Below are 16,093 nucleotides of genomic sequence, written 5' to 3'. Positions count from 1 at the left end.
CTGGTGGGAAGAGAGCACACACTTTTTTTTTGCAACAGTGCCAATTAATGTTTTCTTACATTATTTGTGGAATTAAGATACCAAAGGATACGGTCTCATGTCATATTAAATTCAATCTTACTGAGAGATTACACCAAATAGGGTAGCCCTGTATTCTTCATGTATGTCTCTTCCTCGTCTCTTGCTGGATCTCAAAGGCCTGTGGCCATGGCACATATCAGGTGATCTTTAGCGATCCCATCTTCTTCTCAGCTTGTACCTTGAAGACATGTAGCGTCAATGGTGGTGTGGAGCGGGAGGAGGGGCACTCAGTGTCTTCCTGCAGTTAAATCTGATTAAGGATAAAGTGAAATTGCACCCAAAGGCCACAAAGATATTGAAGTGTATCTCACTTAAAAGCTCTTTTCTCCCACTTACTCATACTTATCAGGCAAGCTTTGAGGGAGGAATTTGTCACAAGCACACTGGCTATCTGAGTTTGGGAATCCTATCATGCTCAGCTTCTCCAGGAAAGGTTCTTCTGGTTTAATCATTGAAAGACAAAGCTAAAGTTATTATTTATTTTTGTTTGCTTTGGGATTGGTTTTTGGTTGGTTGTTTGGTTGGGTTTGGGTGTGTGTTTTTGTCTGTGTGTGTTTTGGTTTTGTTTGGCTGGTTGGTTGTTTTTTTGCTTGTGTTGTGTTTTATTTTTATGTATTTATTCCTTGGTGAAGGAGATCTATAGGCAACTGAAAGAGATTTTTTTTTTCCCACCCTTTACTCTTATGCTGAACACATGCTGAATCCAAAATGCTAAATACTCATAAGAAAACACAATTCAGGTAGTACAAACGCACTCTGTGGATCCAAATTTGTTCAAAAACATTTTTAAAGGATAACTTTGTCCTGCAAGATCTTCTGCCAGATTACATGTCACCTGTCATCCTGCAGTGGATGTGAAGCCAGAATAAATAGTGTATAAGGTGTTCTAGCTCATTTAACAAAAATGCAACATATTATCAGACCTGATCCAGTCTAAATCTGTACTAGGAAGTGAAATGGTGGTATACAGTTCTGGTATTCCTGAACACAGAACCATAGCCCCAGCACAATAAAGCTAACTAAAACCTCTTCTAATCCTCCACCTAAAGTTGCAAGGGATTTCTAGTGGCATGAATCACACAACATGGGTCATTTCCTTTTTCTCAGTTCTGAGCAGAGTGTTTTCTAAGAGGTACTCAATGTCTTCCTCAGTTGTTCTGGGGTCTTGAATTCACTGATGCTTAGCTCCAGGGCTAAGCATAGAGTATCACAGAAAATTCCTGCCTATCCAAATATTTTATTCTCTTGTGCCTGCAGAGTCTTCTTCTTTGCTACTTCCTTTATTTGCAATGTAATAAAAATTAAGTAAAGTACAGCTTCAATCTTTGGTTATCCCCTTTACTCACAGATAGTTTTAAGATGTGAGGGGCTTCTAAAGAGCCTTCCTTCCTTCCACTCAGCTCTTTTTCCAGGTTTGCTTTCTTCATGGTACATTCAGGTTTCAGTTTTCCCCAGAGGCAGCAGATTTTGTAGAACATCAGTTTTATTTTAGTTCTATGATCCTATGATTTGGTGTCTAAATTTAAATTAAAGTGCCATATTAAGACAGAGGAACTCTCTATCAACAGGGGCCAGACAGAAGGAGTCACATACAGCAAAAGAGAAGGACCACAGATGTCATCAGCAGGAGCTGGAAGGTGGGGTAGGATTTAGCTTTACCCTGCCTCAGCCTCTAAATTCTGTAGTTTATGGAGCTTCTATACAGAGGCTGCAAATGTATGGAGCAGCTGCAACCTCACTCTTGAAGCTGGACTTTCTGTCTGTCTTCCACAGTTGCCTGTTTATTCCATAGAACTCAGGAAAGATACCATAAGCAAGGAGAAGAAGGCCAACAGCAATACAGACTCTTAGCCTCACAAATCAGACTGCCACTGGCGCACTGGTTAGTACCAAGAGTGGAGACAGAAGGCTAATACATATCACACCGTAAAAAATACTAATGGAGGGGAACAATGCCTAAAAACAGTCAGTCTGTTCCACATTTGGTCTTAGAATAACATAACTCTGTAACAGCGCCCATTACGGAGAGCTCAGTAATTCTGAGTACTTATGCTCTCCACATCATGGGGGAAAAAAAAAAAAAAAGGGAAAAAAAGAAGATATATGTATATATGTGTGTGTATATATGTATATACACACATACATCCTTTCCACTGAATACCATTTCTGGAAGAAGGTATTACACAGGGACCAAGAGGTACCATCTAGACAGACAGGAAGCAGCAGGTAAAGGACGTGAAAAGTGACATGATGGCAGGCATGGAACAAGGTAAAATCAATTGACATTTTGAATAGGATTGCATTCAACTATATAGTCAGCAAAACTGGACAGGAAATGTCATGAGTACAGCCTTTCTTATGCCATTTGCAGTACTTCCCACTTCCAGGCAGGCCAGATATTTTGCCAGTACAGGCTCTTAACTTTCTACCATGAAAAGAACAAGGAAGTGCAAAAATGCACAAAAATAAAGAGATTAAAATTAACTAGCAGAGTGTTTCCAACTTCTTAAAGAGGGCTACTCCCACTGCATCTTGGGTATGAGTCTGAGTTTTTTTGATCTTGTTTTCCTTTACTTTATTCAACTTCACTATACAAGATGGTCCCAAGGCACAAAGCTCACATACAAATTCTAACTTTCCTAATTTTGGACATGTCTGAATCTAAGGATTTGTTTCAGGCTGGGTAGAAATAACCACTGGTCCGAATCTTACTTGTTTTTCAAAGTCTGAGGTGCCTGGAACTAGGCTTAGAGGCGTTTCAGTCCAATATACATAAATAGAGTACAGAGAAGACCAGAATTTTAGAATAAGTGCAAATCCCAGGAAGAAAAATCTCTTTAGATGATGCAGCATTGTACTGGGTCTGGCTGGGATGGAGTTAAATTTCTTCAGAGCAGCCAGGATGATGCTGTGCTTTGGATTTGTGACCAAAACACTGCTGACAACTCACCCATGTTTCAGCTACTGCTGAAAAGTGTTTGCACAGCGTCAAGGCCTTCACTGTTTCTCTCTCTGACCCCTATGAGTGAGGAGGCCAGGAATGGACAAGAAGCTGAGAGGGGACACAGATGGGACAGCTGACCCCAACTGACCAAAGGGCTGTCCCATGTCATATAACATCATTCTCAGGCTGGGCATCAGTCTGCTTGTGGGACATGGCGAGTGATTGCCTTTGAATCACTTGGTTTTGGGTTTTTTTTCTTCCTTTTTTCCCCTTCACTTATTACACTGTCTTTATTTTGATCCATGCGGATTTTCTCACATGTGGTCTTTCAGTCCTCTCTGAATCCCAGTGAGGGCAGAATGAATGAGCAGCTGATGGGTGTTTAATTGCTGGCCAGGGTCAACCCACCACAAAGTGGAAAGCATATAATGTTTCAAAGATATGAAAGGAAAATAAAATTATTCCTGTTCTGATTGTGTCAGATGAATGTGGAAATTAAATAGGAAAAACACTCTTCATTTTTTTAACCCAGGGTATGTTCACAGGCTCCATGGCCACACTTAAGTATATAAAAACCATTTTTTCTCAGGTCACTTCCTTATTACTAGGCATTAGATTTGGATAGCCTGATTAGGTTTCTACTCTGCAAAACTAGGCTTCCTAAGTATGAACAGAAGCTTTATCACTGCTCACATCTCAAGAACAAGTTTTAAAAGAGATCTATAAATATTTTGCTTCTCTATAGCAACTACATTATCTAGACATTAAGTAAGTTTCACAATACAATAAGACAGGTAAGTAAGTTTTATTACCCCATTTTCAAGATAGGCAAATCAAGGAAGAGACACGGAGAAGTCTGTGCAAGGCCAGAGAGGTAGTGTCTGAGTCAGGGCTGGCTGGCTTTCCTTTCTTTAAACTCTGCCTTCAGGTCTATGGATGACATTCTGCCCATTGTCCATGTAGTTTTACTTCTTTATTTTTTTTGGAATCCTGAAATAGAACATTTTGAATAGTCTATGTTTGATACAACATTTGCTACAAATATGTTAAAAATCTCTAATGCTGGTGAAAACTACCTTTATCATGCATGACTAATATACCAATTTGTGTAACTCAAAAAGGCCAGAGGGGTGCATAGTTTAATTTTGTTTATTTATGCTTGCCAATTTAATCCTTTCTTTAATAATTCAACAATAGCACTGTTGCTCCTCCCTCTTAATTAGTCACTGGCTCTTTAAACTGAATGGGAGTAATCGTAAGAGTTTCTTCATGTCTTTCATGTTATAGAAAAGAACTCAGATTTTTTTTTCCTCTAAGTCGTTGTTGAATTTGACAGCAGGACTATTCATTGCAGAACTAGCTGCAATTAGAGCAATTATGCAGATCACATGTCTTTCCAGTGTAATAGCTGTTTTTTTGTTTTGTTTTGTTTTTTCCTTTTTTTTTCCTTTTTTTTCCACCCCCCTCCCCCCCCCCCTTTTTTTTTTTTTTTATTACTACAGCTTTTCTAAGCCAAAGATGAGAATAAGGAAAGACAGACAGACAAGTGGACCACCTACTGACTAGGTCCCACCACGGAATTGGAGAATTTGTTAAATACCTTTGTGCTGGAGGAAATTCCTGCGCGGTGCTTTGCATCTCAGTTTGCCAAAGGTCATCATCACAACAGCACCCCATGCTCTGTTCCTGCTTCCCAGGCAGGAAGGGGATGGCACACTCTGCAAACACTGATATACCTCTGTTCTCTGCAAAGTGGTTTAGAATGGATAACTGAACCAAACTATGAATCAGAGAGGAACCACCACAAAGAACAACAGAGTAGTCTGCACTGTAAAAGTTGCAGAAGGAAAAAGAGATTAGTCTCAGGTACCTGTTTGTCTACTCCCCTCCTCACAAAGAAAAAATAGGTCACTAATTGAGACATATAGCACAATATGATCTCTTTTCCTTATTGAAAGAACATTTTATACTTCAATAAGAACTGGAGGCTTACAAAGAATCTTTCAAGACTCTACCTTCATTCACACTAGATACTTCTATGCATGTGAAATCTTGATCTTCAAAGAACAGTGTGAACAAAGTAAGAAACTGCTGTCTCACAAGGCACAGTTACAAGCCTGATTCTGGTCCTTCAGACTCAGAAACACATAAAAGCCTAAAAATCTGAGTATTGCCGTTAAATATTTAACTGAAAGGAAAATTAAAGAGACCAACAGACACCTGTAACAAGATTTATTGTGTTGTCAACAATGCCTTTTAGTCCTGATTTTTCAAATTTGCTATAAAAAAAATCAAATTGCCTGTGAATTTAACAGAAGTATCATGTCCAGGCTTAAAAATTCTACAGATAATTTTGCAAAAAAAAAAATTACTCTGTGACAGCTTCTAAACATACAAACAAACTGGAGTCAGACAACTGACCACCCCTAAAAAATATCATGCAGTAACTTGACAAAAACTGATGGGATATCAATTTAATTTTTAAAGTCCAGCTGAACTTTAAAAAAAAAATAACACACATCCGTAGAGAAAACTTGATGAAACAGATATTTTCACTTCCATGTGGACCACTTGGCTTCATGTGAGAGCTCCAGTAGCAGTAAATATTACACAAAAATTTGTACAACATTTTAGGCAACAATTCAAAACTTTGAAAAATTCGCCATTTTAATGTGTGGATTTTTGCCTATAGGCATCAGGAGAAGGTGAAAACAAAATAGATTATGAAAGCAAATTGGTTCATTCTTTGTTTGCTTGGGGACTGCAAAAATATATTTCTTACATGTGTGTACATGTTATGCAGTCTTTATCCCCTCATCCCTCTCCCTGCATAGCTCACAGACATGGGATACATCTACATCCAAATGTGAAAAGAATATTCTAACTATGAAAGTTTGACAGTGAGCTCCTGCACTCACATTGTTAAAACCTCCAGCACAGTACAGCTCTTTTGTGTTGTGTTGCTGGAAGAAACAGATCCAAGTAGGTTCAAATTTCACTGCTCATTCTCGTTGTGGCACTGTAGTAAGAAATTTGTAATACAGTTTTACATCTTAACAACTTGGTGACCTGCATCTGTCTTTTGAGAGAATTTCCGACTAGTATAAGATAGAGCAGGGGAAAAAAAGATAAGGTTTGCAGTAAAATCAGCGGAGTTTAAAGGTGAGCTCTAAGCCACCTCTATGTATGCTTATCTTCCCATTCAGTGAGCTGTGCAGACCAGCTGCATGCATGAATAGCACTGGATGCGCAGACAAATGCATTACACACACATTAGACTTTGTTAACTTGGCCCGGTTTACATGGGACTGATTCTAAAAGCCTTTAATAAAATTACTCTCATTAATGTTGAATAGCTTCTAATCAGGTCCCTAACCAAGCAATATGACACTGAGATCCATTTTATTAAGGACTTATTAAAAGTTTGAGTTCAAACCTGAATTTTACTTGATGTATAGCAAAAGCCCATGTAAAATGTATAGAAAAGTTATTTTACCTTTAATTAAGCTTTATTACAGGCTTCAAATGATTTAAACATTTGTGCTTCTTCGACAGCCAATTAAGGACATCAGTTTACTGTAAATGTTTTTAAAGGGTAGTGAAAGCTTTTAACTTGTCATGTCTAAACGCACAAGAAACTCTTAATCTACTTGTCACTTCTGCCTGCTCAGATGAACACAATGAATAATGTTACCTGGAGATTCCAATGCATTTTAACAGCTAGAGGGTCCGTAGCAGCAGGAACATCTTAGTTATGTTTGCAACACACAGTTTCACACCAGCAAGCATGATAGGTATGAGTGGCTGCTCCTCTAATAACTACAGAGTTATTAGATCACCCAAAGTTGCTCCTTGTCTTTTCCATGGTGTCCTCCTAATGCACTTATCATGGAAGGGGCAAAGAGCAATCTTAGAGCATCCATCAAATACATCTTGTATTTAGCTGCACCGTTGCATTGAGATATTATATGTCACATTTGGTATAACCCCAGTATAGTAGAGTCTTTCTGTAAGTCACCATTTCCTCAGATTAGTTTCCCTGTCTGTTCCAGGGCAGCATAGCAGCCTGGTTTTCTTAATACTGAGGTCATGGTAAAGCGAGAATTCTGATCAGGTAATTTTAGCAGTTTTTCACAGAATGTCCAGCTGTATTTCTGAATGTAACTGGTTTTCTGATTTTGTCTTAGTTTGCTTTACATACACTTATGGGTGGTTTTGCAATATATTATGCAACATGTTATCTTTAAAAAATGTTCTTTGAGTATCTGGAGATATAACTTTTCAATTAACAATCACATTTTTAGTCTGTCAGGCTTTGAGCTCCACTTTTTTGCCTTTCCAAGAATAAATCTGGTAATCTCTTCTGAGTTTCTTCAGGTCACTCCAGTTTTCTGTGATATTCCTCATGAATGGATTTCATTATCTAAGAACAAGTTTACTTGAGATATTTAGTTGCTACAGCTGGCTTCCATGTGTTAAATTCTAATCCTGACAGTGTCTCCTTGTGACACTAGAGATTAAAAGCTTGCCAGTTGTGTTATATTGTTTTCTCTGTTTATGTTGAAAGGTTTTCCATTTGGTCTTCACCTGTGGTATTGCTGGTGCTAAACAAAGCGTGTTCTGTTGGAGAAGGAATTCTTGTTCTCCTAATGCATGCAGTTGCATTCAAGCATCATTTCCTGTAGTTGAAGCAACATTAACAATATTATTCAGAAATGGTTGCATTGTCTTTGTCATCTTAAGACCACCTCACAGCCAAGTTAACAAAATGTATCTGTGCACCTAGAGAATCTGAATCAGGAATAAATACACATTTGGATCCACTCCACAGTCAGCCAGCATCGTCCAGTTACATGACTTGAGTAGGTGCCCTCCCTCATATATGCTGGAAACACATCACCCTGGTTCAGTGGGCTGAACTCTCTTCAGCGTTACACTAACATAAAGCTGGAGTATTTCTTCTAAAGCCAGGAGGGTGATATTCTGCTGTGGAGCTGATCAGAAAACTGGCCAGAACTAGACCTGATCAAGCAACTCAGAACACAATTGACTAAATGAGCACAGGACACTGTCCTTGCACCTCTGTTGCATGCTGCTGGACTCCTCTGTCATACTGACAGTAACAAGACTGAGGATTCAGTTTCTTTTACTTATTATTGAATGTCTACCAAATATTGTGATTTCTTATTAATTATTTTAGTTCTAGGAGTGATTATACTTTTTCTGGTTTTGTTTACTTTATGGATGGATAGATTAAATGGAAAAAAAAAACAACAAAAAACCAAAACAAAACACTAAGTGACACAGGATATGCCAAAATTCATCTATGTTGGCAAGTTCTAACTAATCACAGAAATCAGAGGATATTGCTTGTCTCTCTAAAGGTAAAATGTCACTCTTCTGGTCAGGAGGAAGTCTCCAGAATGCCCAGACTTCTTTAACTCTCAGTGAGACCTGGGTTTGTTTGCTCTGTAATTGCTCAGTTCCTGAATAAAAAATTTAAAATTACCAATATTTAGCGCTTAATTATCCAGCTGAGGAATCAACACAGAAGAGACAAAGCGGAGATAAGGCTGACGCAGAAGGGAAAAAGGAGTGAAGTGCCTGTGGGTGCAGAAGAACTTGACAAAACTTAGAACCAGAATGAGTGAAACTTTTCCTCATGAACTGTGGGAGTTTAATTTCCTAACAGCAGAGAAAGGTGGCAAAAACTGTTGCATCACTCACAATATAAATTCAAACAAACCCCACATTCATTTTAAAAAAACAGTTAAGTCCCCTGAAAGATGTGCTTTATTGTCAGTATCACATCATTTAAAAAGCTGGGGCATTTAACAGCAAGGAAGTTAATAAGGAGATCATAAATCATATATTACTCACATAGTGAAGTCGCACAGTATTCTTATCAGTTATTAAAAATGTCTATTTCAGCCTTAACTCTCACCAGGGGCTTAACTCTCCTAGCCTCATTTTAGTAATTAATTATTTTCTTTTATTAATTCCTTCTTCTATTTCTTCCTCACCTTTTCTCTCTCGTGTCCTTCTCTGACTCTTGTTACATAATACAATATAATATAATGAAAAATCCATCTAAAAAGTATCTGTAGATCAACAACTAAGGACTCAGCTAAATTTAAGATTCAGATGATGCTCTGTGATTATAGGTGTGTTAATTTCACTTGCTAGTTATCACCATTCTCCAGACACCAGGTTAGACAGTAAATGCACAGGTGAGCAAAAGTGGACATACAGAAGTCTTACATAAAATACAACATTTCTAAAACTTTCTGGAAGAAATTGGTTGTCTGAATTAGCTAGCAGCTTAACACAGCAAGATCTCTCTTCCCCCCTCACAGTGCTAGTTTGCACATCACTGTGCTGAAGACTCAACAGTGTGATGCAGAGCCACTGTTAAACACCACTGTAGGACTCTGCACTTTGAACATGGACTGCCAGTTATGGAGCATTGTGATACTATCTATCATGAAGATATGATACCTCAGAGAAGATCTCTCAGCAAATGCTGTACTGGATACAGATCATCATGCTCAAATGTCATTCAGGAAAATGTTCAGCTATGATGTCCCTTGTTTTTCATGACCAACAGCAGTGAGCACAGGAAAGGCAGATAGACTGCAGAAAGGAAAAAATATATTGGAAAAAAAAGGATATGAAGGGGAGAGTTTGAGAAAGGAAAGAACTCTCATCAATGGCTTACTTTGTCTTTTGTGCCTACTCAAAGGACACCAAAGAGGCTCTGACAGAAACTGTCAGTGCATCTCTGCTCTTCAGCAGGCAGAGCACAGGGGCATCTGCAGAGATGTGCGTTTTTCTATCCATAGTAGAGAAATGCCAGAATTGTCTCCTTAATGATTTGACACAGCAAAGAGTTTCTGAGGTAAGAGATCAGTGTCAACCCCTTGGAAACAAACACTTTGCACTCACAGTATCTTTCTTTGTACCTGGGCCATTCTTACTTGATATCTGTGTTTCTGCCCACCATCTCATTTCAGACCTAAAATCTGCCAGGATGTATCAGACTTAGTTGAGTCTTTCTCCAATTTTGTTTAACAGTATTAAACAATGAAGGAGAACTTCCATTCCTGAAGTCTTGGCATTTGTTTAACTACTACTACAATAGGGAAGAAAATATACTGTTCCACTAGTGGTCACACACACCAAACAGAACTACCTTTCTGTTTGGTAAACCCTTTGACTTCTTCACTATTCAGGTGCAAGAAAGTTCGCGAATGTTATCTTAGGAGAAAATGATGGTCCACAGCTGTGACCTGACCTTCCTGAGGAAATAACTATTAAAAAATTATAAAATAATTATTTCTTATTTAACCACAAACAAATAGACATATGTCCTAAAATACCCTTTCTCAACTTCCTTGTGTGGAACACAGTGTTCCAAAATCTGCCATACTTCCTAAATGATAGGTTGATGTTCTTTCAGAGCCTTCTTCCCCATTAATAAACTCACCACTTCTAGGTCATATATTTTGGTAGACACAGGCTGTAGTAAAGCAGCTCTTACTCATTTCAAGGCTCACCAGATTCCACTGCACAAGTTCCCTGCAAAGAAAAGGCAGGTGTAAAATGCACAGGAGTTGTACTGGAAACAGTGGAGGGTCTCAAGTTAAAAGGGCTGCTCTAATAATTATTTCTACACATTATTCAGTGGAAAAGGTGCACAGGTTCTCTTACAGGTTAAAGATATGACTTTTGACTTCCCCACACAACAAGAAAAGAGAAAAAAAGATTAAGCATCATCTTAATCTTTTTTGTTAAATTTTGTTAAATGAAGTTAGTTAATTTTGTTAAAATGAAGTTAGTTTCTTAGGTATATACATTAATATCAAGGTAAGTTTCACTGAACCACTTGAACAAAGATAAGGAAACAAGAATTGATAAGAAAATCCCATGTCTAAATTAGGTACAAAATGTGGCTGTTAATCAGCTAAATTCCAGCTCTCCTAACAAAGAGTCTGCAATAGTCTCTCAGCAGGGTTTGGGTAAAATGCAACTAGCTCAATGAGAGATCATGAAATGAGGGCAGGCTGTGCTGGAAGATGAGGGATTATATTTTCTCTCTTCAGGTAAAGACATTCAACTATTTAAAAATCATGTTTACAGTTTGAAAATTGGGTTGGATTCTCACTTGCTACTGGACCACTGTTTTTAGCAAGAACATTATCTCAGCCATACGCTAGCAACGTATTGGCCTAAGAAAAGAACAGTGAAATAAACATTACTTTTGCACTTGATGGTTTCTATGATACTATAACAGGAAAATAAAATCCTACAGCTACTTACAGTATAGCTGAGTCAGTTTTACAGAAAAGGGTAGCTATACTCATTCTGACTCAGGGGATGATTGAGAAACAAGTTAACTGGAATAGTAAATCTAGAGAACAAAAAAAAAAAACAAACCAAACACCTTCTTCCATGTGGGCAAATTCACTCAATGAGCCATTTCAGATGAATGACCTTTCCACCATTATACCAAGGACACCCAGGATATATTTCCATAGATAGAATTAATATTAAAACACTAGAAATGCCACATTGATGCTTACTTTCTGTGTGTATTTCAGATTCTATAACTGGAATTTAAAATCCAATAAGAAGGTGGAGAGGGAGAATGTGCAGTTTTTCTCCAGAAAAGAACTCAAGATTTAGTGTCACAGGATGCTGGCTCAGGCAATGGAGCAAGCTAAAAGATTCCTGCTTCCACTGGCCTTCTCTCTCCACACCTTAGCCACTTATCCTAGCTGTGTCCTGTGGATTGCCAGTAAAGTTAGTATACGTATATGCACTGTTAACTAGATCTCTGAAAAACAAAACCAAACCAACCAAACAAAAAGTTGTGGTTTTTTGTTTGTTTGTTTTGTTATTTTGTTTTGTTTTTAATGTAGGTTACTATTATTCTAATGACATAGTTTAGATTTCAGCCCAATCAAAGAGGTGCATCTGCACAAAGGAGAAGATGGCAAACAACCATGCTGGCACAGGCATCAGTACAAGTGGTGAGAGTCTCTGGATAGTTTTGCAACTAATGCTAAATACTCTCAAACTATGCCCACCACTGTGTTCAGAACTGTAATGAGGGGGGAGCCAATGACTCAGAAAAGACCAGAAATGCAATCAGCAAAGGTAAGAGAAAGCAGAAGGAAAACAGAATGGAAAAATATGTGGTGCAGTTCTATTTATTAAAACAGAATAAAATCCACAGGGTGACTGTATGAGGCAGTACTAGTCCAAATATTAGTGATCAGGAAAAGCCCAGACTCGAGCCTGTTCCAAGATCCAGACACAAATTATATTTCTTCACTACCAACAGACAGGAGACAAAGGATCCTGTCTTTTATTTCCTCATGTGAATCACTGAACTGCCATTAAATTGCTCAGGGGAAATGCAAGGAAGGCTTAGGCTGGAGGACACCCTAGGCAGACATCTGCCCTGCCAAAACCCTGTCACAATTTTTCTGTTCGTGTCTCCTGCCCTAGACTCATTATCCCAACTGAGTACTTCCACTTGCCCAGTTTCTTGTCTTTGCTACATTCAGGGCAGAAGCCAGAAAGCTCATTAAAGACAGCTGTCAATTATCATACTCACTCCCATAGTGACCAAAAAGAAATGGGAACAGTAAATGCTGCGTAAATGTCATGCTTTGCCATGGACACAGGGTTAGGGATATGGACCCTACAGACTACATGCTAGGAACAGCAAGAGGCATGTCTAGTGAGGATGACCAACTTTGAGCTATTGATTACTGAAGGCAAAAATTGTCTAATATACAGCTGAAGACTGTCACTCAACATTTTTACATACATAAGTGGCTTTTCATGAGAACAGCAATATAATCAAAACAGAGATCCAATCTTGTTTCAAAGCAGAAGGAGGCAGGTATTTGCTAAGGAAAAACTGCAAATATAATTTATCATGTGCAAAACCAGTGTATTATTAAAACCAAACAAACAACAACAAACAACAAAAAACCACACAAAACAAAGAAACACCAAAAAACCCCCAGAAAAAGCAACAAAACACCCCAGACTTTATTCCCTTTAAAAGCAGTTGAAGTTAAAAATAAATAAAATCAGAGGCAAGCCTGAAGCATGGAAAACTGCAGATCAAAAACTACGTACCAGCAAATTGGATCATATGGTGGCTGGTGTCAAATGACCTAGCTGCACTTTTCATAAAAAAGTTATGTCTGAAACTAAGGAAATCTGAATACTCCTTTGGATTCCAAAACTATCCATCTTTCTAAGGCAATGTCTAAGTGACTCCCTGACACAACCTCCATTCTTTGAAGATTTTCCTTCTCTTCCCTGAAGAGTACCCTTTCATCTACTATGCTTCAGACTCTCCCACTCCAAAAGTTGATGAACATACACCCCCAGTTCTTTCTGAAAACATTCTCTGTTCTGGAAGGTCTTCATGGGCCAGCATATCTGCTTGCAGGACTTCTTCCTAAAGGACTGTGGGCTGCCACTTCCTTTGAACGGATAGGCCCTCTGTGGTTTCATCCTTTATTATAACCCCAAGGTGCCTAATACATCTCTGGAGCTCTGCTTTGCTCAACTCACAGAGAAAAGTGCTGGAAATGAAGCACAGCAGAGTAGAGAGGCTGCCAGAGCTTTTGAGCCAGAGGGATTTTCAGGCTGGGAAAGGACTAGAAAGCAAAGAATAATTTCTGGACTAGGTAAGCAAAATAGCAAGAAAAGAGGCAATTAGATCAAATATGAGGAAAATGAGAACAGAGACTGAGGTCAGATCCTGGATGACAATAATGTGGAACTAACAATAGAGGAGAGATTCAGGGCTCACTATCAGTAAGTAAAGGACAAGACAGAGACACATGGAAACCTGCATTTTGAGCAGTCAGCCAGATACTGATTTTGATCATAGCAGAGGAGTAAGAATGTGGGGGGGAAAAAAAAAGAGATTAAAGGCATAGATTGTGACATAGTGATGAAATGGACCAATTTAGTGCTCTTGCTCAGAGAAGAAAAAGTTTTCCCTAGAGGGTGATGTGTACAGACAGCTAACTGGCCTCCAGTAGAAGCAAGCTCAGCTACAAGCAGTCCACATGCAGCAGGTACGCTGAACAAACTACACCACTGCTGACAGTCCCCTCCATGGTCTCTTCATCCACCTGGTATTCAGGATACTTAATTCCTAGCTGTGTCAGAAAGAAATAGCTTAAATTAGAATGTGGCATGGCTTAGAAACGCAGGAGTTATTGCTTTTTTTCTTTTTTTTTTTTTTTTTTTTAGGGGTGAGGGTGCAGAGGGAGGAATTGTAGTCTGCCCAAAGGACATGGCTGTGATGAGGTACTTAGCAAAACTTCTGCAGTTTGGTGTTCACTCTGAAATGGGCTCAAATGCTCCACAATATGACCAATGTTCAAATGCTTCCACACTAGCTCTGACTGCCATCTGCCTCAGTGGCCTCAGAAAAGAGGATTCTATAATAACAGAAAACTGCCTCTGGGGATTAGTAGGTCCATCCTTTTTTTCAAAGACTGTTTTTATGTATAGCATAACTTTCACAACATTTTTGTTATGTGACGCAATGCAGCATTAGGAAAAGATACTTGAGGACAATGATGTATTATTTATCAAGTCTACCCATTCCGAGTGGCTTTGGTGCCCGTGTATAAAATACTCTGCAAGTTTTAAGTAGACACATGACAGAGCGGCTTAGTTTTTTCCTTGTAGACTGTGTATTTTGTGCAAGAAAAAAAACACCACATCATCTACAGCAGGAAAAAAGGTAGTCAAAATGACAGTAAAATTCACTAAGAAAAGATCAGAAAAGAGATTTTGAATTTATCCTCTGGAGAAAAAAACCCTGAGACTGCACAAGGTTCAGGTTTTGTGACCCACTGACTGCCATCTACTTCTGTAAGGTCACCATTCATGATTAAACATACCTTAAGCATTCCAGATATAGGAAGAGAGCTGACTTGTGTAATTATAATTGAACCAATAAATAAGGAGGGCTACTTGCTAGAGGAGATTTAAAGTCGTATTCAATGACTGTACCTTGATGAACATTAGCTTCAAGATGCAACTGCCTGTGCCTAACACTGCTCCTTCTGAAGCTGGTAAGGTCTTGATTGAGGCTTCAGCAGAATGATGGCTAAACAGTGGGCCATCATCTATGAAATCCCAGGAAAGGTGAGCTATGTGGAGGTCTTGAACCTACAAACAAGAGTAAACAGTATGTTGTAATATACTGAGCAAATCATAATGCAAACTACAGGAAAAAAATACTAACAGAGAAAAACTAATGGCTGGCACATGAATGTTTGAAGACATAGTACAAACAGGGAGGTAGAAAATGGATTTCCCTTTCTTCTCCCCTTTAAAAAAAATCAGAGGATGTGGGAAGATGTTAGTCATTGAGATGTTACTGATCTTTAGGGGAAAAATGAACTTAGGGCAAAGAATGTTTTAAAGTGGAACATGTGGTTTTGGCTGTCTGCATTTTACTATTTCTACTTTATTAGGAAAGGAGTGGTTTTAAAGGTAGGAGCACAGGTCTTGGAAGAAACAAAAAGGAACTCTGTGTTACTGTATGACTTTCTGTAAAGCATTTAACTTCTCATACGTCATATCTCTGTGAACCAGAGAATGATGGCTGCCTGACTTCGTAGGACACCTTGGCTTCCTCAGAGAAAAAAAGAAACCCTGCAACATTTACATTAGTACATTGTATAGCACTTCTCATGTTCAGATTCCTTCACAGTCTGTAATGGATACTCTCAGTGGGTCTGTTTGACTGCGTATTAGAGATGCTTACTCTACCTTTCAAACAAAGGAGTAGATCCAGAGGTTGTTCAAAGCCATTGTAAGGGGTTCTAAGGCTTAGTCTGATGAAGTGACCATTTGGGCTTGGGTGGACCCGAGTTTTCTGCCAGCCCCCCCAGGCAGGTCCAGCTGCGGGCGGCTCGGAGCCGCCACACAACCAGCAGCGTCTTCTCCAGGCCTGCAGACAGGCCGCTGCGGAAGCTCTTCTAGCAAGGTGGCCAGAGCCACCCGGGCCAGTAA

The 16,093-nt window shown here is 38.9% G+C and overlaps 1 long non-coding RNA gene across 2 annotated transcripts; it reads right to left on the bottom strand.

Moving 5' to 3' along the window:
• Positions 1-3,814: 3,814 nt before the first annotated feature.
• Positions 3,815-15,529, bottom strand: LOC127396058 (uncharacterized). Of its 2 annotated transcripts, XR_007891893.1 has the most exons (5): positions 15,086-15,529; positions 10,512-10,603; positions 9,524-9,658; positions 4,626-7,704; positions 3,815-4,015 (listed from the first exon to the last, which is right to left on the bottom strand). It is a non-coding gene; the product is annotated as an uncharacterized LOC127396058 (long non-coding RNA). The 2 variants fall into 2 exon arrangements; XR_007891894.1 differs by lacking the exon at positions 9,524-9,658.
• Between the last annotated feature and the right edge of the window lie 564 nt (positions 15,530-16,093).

The sequence above is a fragment of the Apus apus genome, chromosome Z (assembly GCF_020740795.1).
Source record: "Apus apus isolate bApuApu2 chromosome Z, bApuApu2.pri.cur, whole genome shotgun sequence".
NCBI classification, from domain to species: domain Eukaryota; kingdom Metazoa; phylum Chordata; class Aves; order Apodiformes; family Apodidae; genus Apus; species Apus apus.
This window is presented reverse-complemented; position numbering and strand designations above follow the sequence as displayed.